Raw genomic sequence first — 15,243 nt, forward strand, 5'->3', positions numbered from 1 at the left:
ATCTTAGTGAAGTCTACCTTTCATGAATCGATGCTGTGTCTGCTCAATGAGATAATTTCTATCCACATAGCTCACTATTTCTTCCTTAAGAGATCGGGCATTTTCCCCACCAAAGAAGTTATGCTAACAGGTCCATTTTAAAATATTCGCATCACATTTGTAGCTTGCCAATCTGTCAGAGCTGTCCCAGAGTCCAGCAAATTTTAGTGAATTATCACGAGTGCATTTGCTATTTACCCACTGCCATCTGTTAACGTCCCCTGGGATGCACTCCATCACGGCCAGGAGACCCATCTACCTTTCGGCTGTTATCTTTCCCAACACCACCTCTTTACTGAGAATGATTGCTTCTTTGTCCTCATCTGCCATTGCGTCCATAGGCCTGCAACAACGAGAGTACACAGACAGTATGTTCCTGTTAAGGCCTTAATAGGTAGTGTAGGGAATGCTGCCTGTCGAGAGAAATTGAGAGTCTCGTCAAGAAAATGAAGGAGCGATACGGCAGGTGCAGACAGCTGGGTTTGTGTAAATTCCTGGAGGAGTATAGGGGCAGTCGGAGTCTCCTCGAGGGAAACCAGGAGAGCAAAAACGGGACATGAGAGAGCTTTGGGAAATAGGTTCCCAGAGAATCCAGAGATTCCAGAAATACACTAAGGATAAACGAGTAAGCAGGCAGAGAATAGGGACCCTCAAAGATCAAGAAAAAGGTCCTATTTGTCCGAGATAAGTATATACCTGTCAGGCAGGGCGGAAGCTGTAGAGTGCAGGAGCTGTGGTTTACAAAGGAAATGGAATCTCTCTTCAAAAGGAAGAAGGCGGCTTATGTTAGGATGAGATGTGAAGCGTCTGTTAGGGCGCTTGAGGGTTACAAAATAGCCAGCAAAGTCCTAAAGAAAGAGCTCAGAAGTGCCAGGAGGACACATGAGAAATTGTTGGCGGATAGAAACAGGGTAAACCCTAAGGCTTTCTATAGGTATTTAAAGAATGACGAATAAGATTAGGGCCAATCAAGGATAGTAGTGGGGAGTTGTGTGTAGATTAGATTAGATTAGATTAGATTAGATTACTTTTATTAGATTAGATTAGATTAGATTAGATTAGATTAGATTACTTACAGTGTGGAAACAGGCCCTTCGGCCCAACAAGTCCACACCGCCCCGCCGAAGCACAACCCACCCAGTCCCCTACATTTAACCCTTTACCTAACACTACAGGCAATTTAGCATGGCCAATTCACCTGAACCTGCACATCTTTGGACTGTGGGAGGAAACCGGAGCACCCGGAGGAAACCCAAGCAGACACGGGGAGAACGTGCAAACTCCGCACAGTCAGTCACCTGAGTCAGGAATTGAACCCAGATCTCTGGCGCTGTGAGGCAGCAGTGCTAACCACTGTGCCACCGTGAGTCAGAGGAGATAGGGGAAGCACTAAATGAATATTTTTCAACAGTATTCCCTTTAGAAAATGACAATGTTGTTGAGATTACTGAGATACAGGCTACTAGACTAGGTGGGATTAAGGCTCATGAGGAAGAGGTATTAGAAATCTTGCAGAGTGTGAAAATAGATAAAACCCATTTGGCCCAGTGAACTTATCCCAGGATCCTCTGGGAAGCCAAGGTAGAGATTGCCGAGCCTTGGCATTGATCTTTAAATCATCATTGTCTACAGGAATAGTGCCAGAAGACTGGAGGATAGCACATGTGGTTCCCCTGTTCAAGAAGGGGAGTAGAGACAACCCTGGTAATTATAGACTAGTGAGCCTTACATCAGTTGTTGGTAAAGTGTTGGAAAAGGTTATAAGAGATATGATCCAGAAAAGAATAATTTGATTAGGGATAGTCAGCACGGTTTTGTGAAGGGTAGGTCGTGCCTCACAAACCTTATTGAGTTCTTTGAGAAGGTGACCAAACAGATAGGTGAGAGTAAACCGGTTGATGTGGTGTATATGGATTTCAGCAACGCGTTCGATAAGGTTCCCCACAGTAGACTATTGTACAAAATGCGGAAGGATGGGATTGTGGGAGATAAAGCAGTTTGGATCAGTAATTGGCTCGCTGAAAGCAGACAGTGGTGATTGATGGGAAACGTTCATCCTGGAGTCCAGTTGCCAGTAGTGTACCGCAAGGGTCGGCGTTGGGTCCACTGTTGTTCGTCATTTTCATAAACTACCTGGATGAGGGCGTAGAAGGATGGATTAGTAAATTTGCAGACAACACGAAGGTTGGTGGAGTTGTGGATAGTGACGAAGGATGTTGTACGTTACAGAGAGACTTAGATAAGCTGCAGAACTGGGCTGAGAGGTGGCAAATGGAGTTTAATGCGGACAAGTGTGAGGTGATTCACTTTGGTCAGAGTAACTGGAATGCAAAGTACTGGGCTAATGGTATGATTCTTGGTAGTGTAGATGAGCAGAGAGATCTCAGTGTCCAGGTACACATTTCCTTGAAAGTTGCCACCAGGTTGACGGGGTTGTTTAGAAGGCATACAGGGTTTTAGCTTTTATTAACAGGGGGATCGAAATCCGGAACCATGATGTTATGCTACAGCTGTACAAAACTCTAGTGAGGCTGCACTTAGAGTATTGTGTACAGTTCTGTTCCCCACATTATAAGGAGGATGTGGAAGCTTTGAAAGGGTGCAGAGGAGATTTACTAGGATGTTGCCTGGTATGGTGGGAAGGTCTTACAAGGAAAGGCTGAGGGACTTGAGGCTGTTTTCGTTAGAGAAGAAGGTTGATACGTTACTTAATAGAGACATACAAGATAATCAGATGGTTAGATAGGGTGGACAGGGAGAACCTTTTTCCAAGAATGGTGACGGCGAGCACGAGGAGATATAGCTTTAAATTGAGGGGTGATAGATATAGGACAGATGTCAGAGGTAATTTCTTTACTCAGAGAGTAGTCCGTGTATGGAATGCTTTGCCTGCAACGGTAGTAGATTCACCAACTTTAAGTACATTTAAGTCGTTATTGGACAAGCAAATGGACGTACATGGAATAGTGTTGGTTAAATGGGCTTCAGATTGGTATGACAGGTCGGCGCGACATTGAGGGCCGAAGAGCCTGTACTGTGTTTTAATGTTCTATGTTCTATGAGCAATATGCTGTAAGGATCGTTTCTGGGTCCACTGCTTTTCTTCATTTATGTAAATGTTTTCTATGTGAATATAGGAGGCATGGTCAGTGACTTTACATAGATACCAAAATTGGAGGTGCAGTGGACAGGGAAGAAGGTTACCTCAGATTATAATGGGACTTCAAACAAATGGGCTAAGGAGTGGCAGATGGAGTTTAATTCAGAAAAATGTGAGGTGCTCCATTTTGGAAAATCAAATCAGGGCAGGACTAATACACTTAATGGAAAGGTCCTGAGGAGCGTTGCTGAACAAAGATCTTGGAGTGCAGGTTCATAGTTCCTGAAAGTGGAGTCATAGATAGGCAGGGTAGTGAAGAAGGCGTTTAGTATCCTTGCCTTTACTGGTTAGTGGATTGAGTACACGAGTTGTGACGGCATTTTGTGGCTGTTCAGCACATTGATTCAGCCACTTCTGAAATTTTGCTTTCAGTCCTGGTTTCCCCGCTATCGGAATGATATTGTGAAACTTGAGAGGGTTCAGAAAAGATGTGCAAAGATGTTACTAGGGTTGAGGGTTTCAGCTATATAGGGATGGGCTGAATAGGCTGGGGCTGTTTGCCCTGGAGCATCGGATGCTGACAGATGACCTCAGTGGTTGATACAATTGTGAGGGACATGGATAGGGTGATCAACCAGGATCTTATTCACAGGTTAGGTGTGTCCAAATCTATGGGGCACAGGCTTAAGGAGTGAGGAAAACAATTTATAAGGGATCTGAGGGGCATTGTTTTCAAGCTGAACGTGCTATGTGTATGGAATGAGCTGCCAGAGAAAGTGTGGTGGCTGGAACAATTGCAACATTTAAAAGGCAACATTTAAAAGATTGGGTAAGTGATTAGGAAAGGTTTAGAAGGTTATGGGCCAAGTGTTGTCAAATGGGACGAGATTAATTTAGAATATCTGATCGGCATGGACAAGTTGGACCAAACGGTTGGTTTCTGTGCTGTACATCTCGATAACACTGAAACATTAAAATAAGATACGTTTCTCTATGTGGAGAGTTAGCAGAAGGTCGGATAATTCTCCTTGGAACTCAGAAAGTTAAGCAGTGATTTCAAGTAGGAGCAGATTTCTTACAGGCAAATGGGAGGTGAGTTGGGACAGACTGGCACCATCTCCAGAGAGAGAGAGTACAGCCCCAATGGGCTGAATAGCCCCCAGTCCCTCTACTCTGTGATACTGCCCCCTTTCACTGAATGTTGAAGCTCATGCCAGTGCAGAGCCATAGAGATATACAGCATGAAAACAGCCCTTTTGGTCAAACTAGTCCATGCTGACCAGATATCCGAACTTAATCTCGTCCCATTTGCCAACACTTGGCACACATCCCACTACACCCTTCCAATACATACACCCATCCAGATGCCAAATGGTCTAGTTTTACCAACTTCCACCACTTCCCCTGACAGAAGATTCCATACACACACCACCTGCTGTGAAAAAAGTTGACCCTCTGATCCCTTTTATATATTTCCCCTCGCACATTGAACCTATGCCCGCTAGTTCTGGACACCCCCACCCCAGGGCAAGGACCTTGTCTATTTATCCTATCCATGCCCCTCATGATTTGATAAACCTCTATAAGGTCACCCTTCAGCCTCCAATACTCCTGGGAGGAGCGCACAACTCGTGTCACAATGGGGCCGGTGAGATTGATGGCAGCTTCAGACCAATAGGAGAGTTGATGTGATCCTCCAGACAATGGGAGTGAATGAGGGGTGGGTCCAGTGGGCCAACATGTGACCATAAACTGTGCAGGTGCACTGTCACTATGGTGCGGGTGTACTCCGTGAGTGTGAAGGGAATGAGAGAGACAGCAGAGATTGGGAGAGAAATTGAGTTTGTATGGACTGGGAATGTTGATAAACACACGGTTTTAGGTGGCTAGACCTGAATTAGAAATTCCTGGTAAATTAGAACCAAAAGAGCTGCGGATGCTGTAAATCTCACAATAACCAAAAGGTACTGGAAAAGCTCAGCAGGTCTGGCAGCATCTGAGAAGAGAAATCAGAATTAACATTTTGGATTCGCTGAGCCTTCCTCAGAGCCGATGTGACTGAAAAGAAATGTCGCTTTTTATGCAGAAGGTAGGGGTTAAGGAGTACATGATAGGTGGGGATAGAGTCCAAAGAAAGAGATGGGAGCAGTTGGACAACGGAGTGGATAACGAACTGGCTGGGGGAGGGTGAATAGCTGTTTATGAGGACTGTTAGTGGCGAACCATAGGTAGTGTGTAATGGCATGCTCTATGATAACAAGGACTGGTGTGTGGGTTAAGAGGCTAGGGCGCTAGGACATTGGAGAGTTCAGGGCCTAAAATTATTGAATTTGATAGAGCTTTTCAGGATTCCAAGTAGAAAATGAGGTGTTGTTCTTCCAGCTTGTGTTAAAGTGTGGCGCTGGAAAAGCACAGCAGGTCAGGTAGCTGACCTTCAGCACTTGATCACCCTGAAGCTCTACTTTCCAGGGACTGTACACTTGTTCTGAGCCCTTCAGAGGGATTGAAGGGGATAGGGAGAGAACAGGAACAGGGTTGTGTTGTAATCTACAAAATAACGGTCACCCTCCCCCTCTCGGTGTCTCCCCTCTGTCTCCCATCCCCCATCATGCCTCCTCCCCACCGCAGGGAAAAGATCTTGTGTATTTTCCCTATCCATGCCCCTACTGATTTGATAAACCTCTATAAGGTCACCCATCAGCATCTGACGCTCCAGGGAAAACAGTGTATTCATCCGCTCCCTTTGGTTCAAATCCTCCAACCCAGCAACATGCTTGTAATACTTTGCTGACCCCTTTCAAGTTTCACAATATTGTTTTGATAGGAAAGAGATCAGAATTGCATGCAATATTCCAAGCATGACCTAACCAAGGCCCTGTACAGCCGCAATATGACTTCCCACCTCCTATACTCAGTGCTCTGACCAATAAAGGAAAATATACTAAACACCTTCTTAACTATCCTATCTACCTGTGATTCTGCATTTCAAGGAGCTATGAACCTGTACTCCAAAGTCTCTTTCTCAGCAGCAATCCCGAGGACCTTATCATTAAGTGTATTCACCCTGCTAATATTTGCTTTTCCAAAATGCAGCACCTCACATTTATCTAAATTAAACTCCATCTGCCAGTCCTCAGCACATTCAACCATCTGATCAAGATCCCATTATAATCTGAGGTAATCCTGTTCACTGTCCACTACACCTCCAATTTTGGGGTCATCTTACGAACATTACTTCCTATATTCACATCCAAATCATTTATATAAATTATGAACATTTCAGGATCCAGCACCGATACATTGTGACATCCCACTGGTCACAGGTCTCCAATCTGAAAAGCAACCTTCCACCACCACCCTCTGTCTTCTCCCTTTGAACAAGTTTTGTATCCAAATGGCTAGTTGTCTCTGTATTCCATGAGATCTAACCTTGCTAACCAGTCTCCCATGGGGAACCTTGTTGAATGCCTTACTGAAGTCCATGTAGATTATTTCTACCGCTTTGCCGTCATCAATCCTCTTTGTTGTTACTTCAAAAAAATTGAATCAAGTTCATGAGACGTGATTTCTCACACACAAAGCCGTTATTAATATCCCGGACTTAACTCTGTACATTGGGGTCTGCGTCACCCAGTTATGGGTGTTAATATTCTGGATAAATTTCACATACACCAGCTTTGTGTTGGTGACTGTGTACTGAGTCTTGTTAATAACACCAACACAGATGAGTTCCTTTTGAAAGGCAGTCCCTATATCCCTAACCCCCTTCCAGTTGCTCTGTCTCCTCCATTCCCACCGTAGACAGTAAGTGGGAGGAGCTCATGGAGTTTCCATGTGAGTGAGATTGAGAAAATCTTCCCTTCTTTCCACTAGCCCACCAAGAAATGGCGGTAGTGTCCTTACCTCTGGACCAAGAGAATCGGGTTCAGAGTTTGGTAACAGCGGCTTTGAAGAGGCTGATTGGAAATCATGCCCAAGCCACCAGGCCATACTGTCTCCCAGCTGTCCCTGCCTGAGTCTCCAAACAGAACCATCCTGTCGTTTCTCTCCTGTCAGGCTCTCCCATTGCTCAGTTTGTCCAGTATTCCCTCCTGCTGCTGCACTGCTCCTGTCCCTCACTGACCTGTCCATCCCCAAGTGTCCTCCACATTCATTCATTGTTTACAATCCCATTGTTCCAGTCCTGCAGCCCCTCCCCCTCCACTCTATTGGGCACAGCTGCTGTCAATCACCCAGGCACCTGTGTGATCTGGAGCATGCTCTGTAGGAGGGGAGACCTGTGCACGGGCGCAGTGCTGGCCAATTGTTGGCGTATGTGCAGTATGGGTCAGTGCCAGCGAGGGAGGCTTTGGATGTGTGGGATTAATCTGTCATTGGCTGCTCCCTCCCTTCCTCCCTCTGAGAACAGGACCCAGGGGACTGGTCCCTGCCCTGGTATCGTGACAAGTGGTCGGCGTATCGGTGGGGGGAGCATTTTGCAGAAAGTTATCAGAACTCAGGTGAAGATTCAGGAATGTTATGGAAAGGAACAAATGTAGGCCTGCAATTAAAGTTCTAATTTGGTTCATTTTAGTTCAACCAGATGTGATTTGTCCAGTGTGTGCAGGATGGTTCTTATCAGAGGGTTGGTGTGGAGGAAATAAATAAGAGGTTCCAGATTGGAAAAAAAATATCAATGTTGGTCTGACTAGGAAACCTTGGGAGGTGGGGGGACGATTCACCAACACCCAGGAGACTCCGAGTCAGATTCATTGATTTGATTAGATTAGACTTCCTGCAGTGTGGAAACATGCCCTTCGGCCCAGCCAGTCCACACCGACCCTCGGAAGTGTAGCCCACCCAGACCCATTTCCCTCTGACTAATGCACATAACACTATGGGCAATTTAGCCTAGCCGATTCACCTGACCAATGCATCTTTGGATTGTGGGAGAAAACCGGCGCACCCGGAGAAAACCCACGCAGACACGGAGAGAACATGCAAATTCCACACGGACGCTGTGAGGCAGCAGTGCCATCGTGCCACACCTTTGTTTTGGTCCTTAGTCTGCAGGCAGGAGCTAAGAAGCTGAATTCAACGAGAGGAGAGAGCATTAGAACTGGGTGTGGAGGAAAGGGGTGAGGAGATTGGTTTGGATTTCAGTTCACAGAAGGGAGAAATTGTGAGACTGAGAATTAAAGCTTTGGGGGAACAAAGAAACTACAATTTAATACTATAATTGTCTTATGAATTTCCATCCTGTGTTAATGGTGGTGACTTGTTTTCTCTGTTGTAGGGTACTGAAAGGGCAGATTTGTGAATGAGAAATTCAGATTGAACTCCATGTTCAGTTTTGACAGTTACTTAATCCGTGCCGATCTGAATATCATTGGCCTTTTCATGTGGAAAGAAAGGTGTGTATTCTGTCCGTGGGCGAATATTTCAAGTGTCAATGTGACTGGAAAAATTACTGAGACACAGCCAAGTCCATGTCAGCGTGGTGAATGTGGAGAGAGCTTTCATTTGTTTTTAAAAGTCTGAAAATACATGTCACATTTCCCAGGAATAATGAAGTTACAGATTTGTTTTGTATGAGGACAAGTTTTTAATTAACCATGCAACCAGAAAGACAGAAGGATACCTGCACCATGGAAAATACAATGAAAACGGGATTGTTGTAATGGGGTTAATTTTCGATCATGGCTTGTAATCCGTTGGCGATGTCACGTCTGTTCCAGCGCCGTGGGGAGACACTGGAAATGTGATGAATGCAGTGAAGATTTCGGTTATTCAACTGGATAAGGTGCAGAAGAAATGGGCTCAGGGGTCTGAGTTAGAGGGAGAGGTTGGACAAACGAGGATTCTTTTTTGTTTAGAGCAGAGGAAACAGAGGGGAGATCTATTTCTGGCAGTGTATAATATTGTGACAGGCTTGGGTAAGGTGAATGCACTCAGTCTTTTTCCCAGGAAATCAAGGAGTAGAGGGCATCAGTTTAAGGTGAGAGGAGAAATTATGAAAGGGAACCTGAGGGGCAACTGTTTTACATAGAAGGTGGTATGTATATGGACTGAGCTGCCAGTGGAAGTGGTTGAGGTGGGTACATTAACAACATGTAAAAGACATTTGGACAAATACATGGATAGCAAAGGGTCAGATGCAGATGGGCCAAATGCAGGGAAATGGGTTCGCGTGGATGGACATATTGGCCGGCATGGGCCAGATTGGGCCAAAGGGCCTGTCTCTGCTGTAGGACTCTGACTACAAATATATTTTCTATTTCTCCCGCCACCTCTGGTAGTACCCTGGGATGTATTCCATCCTGGCAAAGAGACATGTCTACCTTTAGCTCCATTAGCTTGCCCAGCTCTAACACTTTCGTGATAATGGTTGTTCCTTGGTCTTCACCTTCCTCAGTCTCCTTATCAATTACTGGCATGTTCTTCGTATCCTCCACTGTGAAGACTGACTGCTGTGTACTCATATTCCTGAACCCTGCTGGATAGGAATAACTGGGCACAGAACTCTGAGAGGTCTTCTTTGAGTCTTTATTGATGAGACATGGCAGTTACCTGGATAGTGTACATGCAGAACACCTCCAGGCAGCATCAGGTAACTCCCCGCCTGTCCGATGTGCCGCTCCCATTCTTATACCTTTGTGGTTTGTGTTTTGAATGGACGCTGTCTCTCAATATTATCTCCATGGCAATGGCAGTTAAAAAAGTCGAGTTCAGCTCAGCACTTTGTGGTTAAACCACATACCCCTCCCTCACGGCCCTGTGGCTCAGTCAGGTATCTGACAGGCACTTCAGTTTCCGTGGGGCTGTCTATCAGGATTCTGATTTGGAAGAACTGGTGTTGGAGTGGGGTGGGCAAAGTTAAAAGCCACACATCACCAAGTTATAGTCCAACAGGTTTATTTGGAAGTACAAGCTTTTGGAGTGTGCTGAGATTTTGCACTTGATCAGGATTATCTCTATGGTAACAGTTAAGTGCTTCAACAATTACAGAGGCCATATGTTCCCCAAACAATAGGTTCCCCTCTAGCAGTGTAAACTGCTATTCCAGCCCTGGGGATAGCTACTCATCACTTTTCTCCCCCAATCCCATCCAGCTTTCTGTTGATCTTTAAAGTTTTTCTAATCTCCTAGTTTCTTCTTGGTCTTTGCCAATTTGAATGCTTTCTATTTCAGTTTGATAGACTCCCTTATTTCCTTATCCACCCACGGCAGATTATTCCATTTCCTACAGTCCTCCCTTTTCACTGATATATAATTTTGCTGAGCAGTTTGAAAGATTATTTGATATTCCTCCACTGTCTGTCAACTGTCCCACCCTAAAGTCTTTGCTTCCAGTCTACATTAGCCAACTCCTGCCTCATCCTATTGTAGTCTCCTTTGTTTAAACACAGGATCTTGGGATTGGATTTAATCTTCCCGCTTTCCAACTGTATTCTAAATTCAACCAGATTTATCACAAGTCTTTTATCAGATTACGAGGTGAGGCCATGTTACCTGGATGTTTTGGTTTTCATTGTCAGAGACCTTGGCTTTGTAATAAAGTACAGGATAGATGTTCAAAACAGAGTATTCTGGACGGTGTGAATGTACTGAACAGTCTAAAACCATAAATCACTGTCTCCCCTCAGTTTACATGATCTGGAGATGCCGGTGTTGGACTGGGGTGTACAAAGTTAAAAATCTCACAACACCAGGTTATAGTCCCTCAGGTTTAATTGGAAGCACACTGGATTTCGGAGCGTTGCTCCTTCATCATGATCCAATTAAATAAGTTGGACTATAACCGGTCTAACTCACCTCAGTTTAAAATTGAAAAATCATTTTCTCCCACATGCTTCCTTACTTTCGAAGTTTGAAACGCTAATCCACCTGACTATCCTGCTTTTTCCAAAAATCTCCTTTGGTGAAGGTGGTGAGTTTTGGATTCAGCTTTTCCGTTATTACCGCAAGAAGATAAGCACTGGGCACAGGAGAAGCAATGCAGCTCCACCATTTAATACCATGCTGATTGAGCTCACCTCGGTCTCAGCTGGATTTTCCTGCCTGCTCTCTCTTACCCTTCAATTCATTGCAAATTCAACATCTGTATTTCTTCAGTAAATTTGCTCATTGTCCTAGCATCTTCCGCATTTTGAATAGGGAATTCCACAGATACACAGCACATTGAGATAGGTACATTCTTCTATATGAGAATGGAATAGGAGCCCTACTGTGCAGAAATAGGGTAATCATCCATGGAGTCCACACCAACCCTATCATGAGCATCCCATTCACACTCACCCATTCCCTGTATTTCCCATGGTTAATGGCTTAACCTGCACAGGTATGGGCACTGGGAATTTCGCATAGCCAATCCACTTTACCTGCACATTTTTGGACTGTGGGATGAAACTCGAGCACCCAGAGGAAACCCGCAGTGACGCAGGGAGCACGTGTAAACTCCACACAGTTGCCTAAGGCTGTAACCAAATCCAGGTCTCTGACGCTGTGAGTCAGCAATGCTAACCATTGAGTCACCTCTGCTTAAAATCTCCTGCTCCTATTATTCTCGCCACACCCCAGTTGGCTGAATCTATATTCCTTACATCAGAAAATCAGGTTGTGGAAGCAGATGTTTCAATAAAACCCAGTGACAATCCAAATGTTATGTGTGTCTGAATGGGGATCAGATACACAACACCCTCCAGTCTACACTTTTCGTTGACTTTCCAGAGACAGGGCTCCAATGGCGTCATGGGGACTACAACTCCCACAATCCCTGAGGCAGGGACCATACGTGTGTGGGGAAACACGGCACTGTACATGTACAAAATGTGTGCGGGTTTTGGAGCATGTGCTTTGGGTAAATATGCTTTGCGGAAAGTTTTTCACACTGTGATTGGCTGGAGGAGGAACGTATTTACTCATAGTATTGATCTGTTGGGGGAGGGGGTCAAAGTATCACTACATCCATGTAGGACCACTCTCCATCCCCAATTCATTGTAATGGTCGGAATCAACTAATGGGGAACGAAGAAGGATCTGATCCATTCTCCCAGATTGAAGGTTCCTCTTCTGTCCAGGATCTGCCACCTCCCTTTCTTTCCTTTTGTTTCATTCTGCTGTTACATTATTCACTTGCAGCAACTGAAGGGAAAGGAAGTGAACTCAGAAAGGGTGCAGAGTCTAACCAGGGACGGGAAGTGGTGGCATGGATCTGTTTATCAGTAATTCCATGAGAATGAGGAGGGTGTACATTAGGGGGTAGCAGAGTCAGAATGGTGGGAGAGAGTAAGTGGGCTGGAGGGTTACAGCTTTGAGGGAAGAAAGGGAAAAAGAGTAAGTAGAATTGTCTGCTCTGAATTTCTAACATGTACATATTCCTTTATACAGGGTGCTAGATGGTGAAGATTTGCAGACTGAAATCTCAAAGTCATGTGCAGATCATGATTAAGTTAACCAGCATTTGAAGAAGCAAAGACAGAGAATCACTCAGCCAAAATCCTGCAACACTCTCATCGCAGCATTTTCGATCTCTCTGCACCAAATGGACTGTGAATGGTTCAAGACAGCAGCTCCCTACCATCTTCTCAAGGGTAACTAGAGATGGGGAATAAATGCTGGCTGAGCCAGTGATGCCCATATCCTGGAAATGGTTTCTATCTCTAGTTGCTGAACCCCAGTTGATGTTCCTGCAGGATGATGAGGGACGCTGAGTGCATCCTCCAGGAGGTAGCACCATCACATTACCCCTGCCTACAACCACACAGTAACACAGCAACATCACTGGAACAAAAGGCAGTGAAGCCAAAGGAGGACTTAGATATAGTTCTTCAAGGTAAAGTCATGAAAAGGGATTGGAACACAGCAGGAGACTGAGCTGGATGGTCAGCTGTTTCCCATTAAATGGTGGAGCAGGATTGAAAGGCTGAATGGTCTCCTCCTGCTGCTATCTCCCAGGTATGTATATAGTCATGGAGCCTGGGCAGGAAGGAGTTCGCAGGGATTCTCCAGGAGATTGCACTTCCACAACAGTTTTCAGTGAGGGATGGTTTGATGGATTTTATTTAACATTTATCTTTAACAAAAGGTTTGTAAATTTTGGTTTTAAAATGTTGTAAAAGTTATTTTGCACAGCAAATAAAATTAAAGAAAATAACGTAAACTGTCTGAATATAACAGTTTTAAAACTTTCAACCCTTGTAAAACAAAATCCTGTCTATTCCTGGACACAATCACTTTCCAGCTACTCAAACTCCAGGGAAATATTCCCTCCCTGTCTGAACCTTTGGTTTGATTTAACTGCTTTTCAGTTCTCGTTCTGTTAGCTGTGAAGCATTCTTTTTCCCCATTTCTCCGACCCAGAAATGTGAGCACAGCAATCTACCCACCATCAAAATCATCAGTACGCCATTTTGCTTTTGGTTAACATATAATCACCAGCAGTGCAAATGTGAGGACTGCAGATGCTGGAAACAAGAGCCTAGATTAGAGGGATGCTGGAAAAGGCCTTTTGCTGAAATGTTGATTTTCCGGCTCCTCAGATCCTGCCTGACCTGCTGTGCTTTTCCAACACCACTCTAATCTAGACATATAATCACCAGCAGTCAACCATTTGTGTAACCAATTGAATATTTCCAAACAAAGCCCATTTCGGGCCAAGCAAACCATTACAAGTGTCAGAATGAGAAGGGACTAAATCAAAGTAGAGTTGTGGGGAGGGGGCAGCGATGGAGATAAAGCACTATATCCCCTGCGGTGCCCACTTCTATCTAAAGGCATCGAGAGCATTGATCCACACCACATGCTCCTTTTCCAAGGACACCCTTCTGTGTAGCATTTATCCTCAATCATAGAATAGAATCCCTACAGTGTGGAAGGAGAGCATTGGCCCATCAAACCCCACCGACCATCCGAAGAACATCACGCCCAGAGCACTCCATCACTGTAACACTGCATTTCCCATGGCTGATCCACCTAGTCTGTACAATTCTGGATCCTGTGGACAATTTAGCACTACTGATCCACCTAACCTGCACATCTTTGGACTATGGGAGGAAACCAGAACACTTGGAGGGGACCCACACTATCATGGAGAGAATGTGGGAACTCCACACAGGCCGTTGGACAAGGCTGGACTCCAACTTTGTACCTGATGCTGTGAAGCAGCTGTGCTACAATCACAATTTAAATCAAAACAGATGATCCCTGCTCATTGTCACATTGCTGTTTGTGGGGACTTACTGCCCAGAGAGACATCCTGAGGTTCAGAAAGTGGCAATGTAAGTTCAGTCACCTCCAGCCCAGTTAATGTGGTTAACAACAACATCAATACTCCAACAGTGTCATCATGTACAAGGTCCACTCCTGACTCTGATGGACAGTAACATCAGAATCAGAGTCCTGCAGTCCACATGGAGCAGGGGGATGACCACTTCCCTGTGAGCACTCACTGGGCTCTCAATCGTGTTGAAGACGCAGCAAATCTCTTGTCACACAGAGGGGTGAACAGCTCCTACCCAGTGTGAACACGCTGGAGTCTCAGGGGGTGGGATGAATAACTGAATCCCTTCTCTTCACTGATCATCTGAATGAGATCTGCCTCAGTAGATTGTGAGGTCGAGTAAATCCCTTCTCATACGTGGGGCAGGTGAAATGCCTCTCTGCAGTGTGACTGTGTCGGTGAGTGTCCCACTGTTCGGGTGAAGTGAATTCCTTATTCTGATTGAGCCCGTCCTCCTATTTCTCTCAATTATCATTGACAATCTCACACCAGAACTTGTTCCAGAGAGTGTTCCAGAACAGGCAGAATGGTCAGCTGCGGCTGGTCACCTGACTTGTCACTGGTCCTGAAAGGTTCACTCTCCACAAATGCTGCCAGATCTGCTGAATTTTTCCAGCAATTTCTTTTATTTTTTTCAGTTTTTCCCAGCATGTGCAGATGTTTAGTTTTCCAATTCTCATCTTGTCTGTTGCAGAGGAGTTTATTGATGAAATTAGAGGGTTTTGAAAATTGTACGTTATGTCACACATCAGCTATGATCATCATGAATGGCAGAGCAAAGTCGAGGGGCTGAATGGCCTCCTCCTGTTCCAAGGAAAGTTTTCCATTGTCAGCTTGTGGTAAC

At 45.0% G+C, this 15,243-nt stretch overlaps 1 long non-coding RNA gene across 5 annotated transcripts in view; it reads left to right on the forward strand.

The window, feature by feature from the left end:
• Positions 1 to 13,280, forward strand: part of LOC140470634 (uncharacterized) — a 32,952-nt gene extending 19,672 nt beyond the window's left edge. For 3 of the 5 annotated variants that reach the window (XR_011956570.1, XR_011956566.1, XR_011956569.1), the window contains one exon: positions 12,509 to 13,280. This is a non-coding gene — a long non-coding RNA (uncharacterized lncRNA). Of the gene's footprint in view, positions 1 to 8,414; positions 8,533 to 12,508 lie in introns of all 5 variants that reach the window. The other 2 variants (XR_011956568.1, XR_011956567.1) reach the window with 1 other exon arrangement.
• The last annotated feature ends 1,963 nt before the right edge of the window (positions 13,281 to 15,243 follow it).

The sequence above is a fragment of the Chiloscyllium punctatum genome, chromosome 52, assembly GCF_047496795.1.
Source record: "Chiloscyllium punctatum isolate Juve2018m chromosome 52, sChiPun1.3, whole genome shotgun sequence".
In the NCBI taxonomy this organism is placed as follows: domain Eukaryota; kingdom Metazoa; phylum Chordata; class Chondrichthyes; order Orectolobiformes; family Hemiscylliidae; genus Chiloscyllium; species Chiloscyllium punctatum.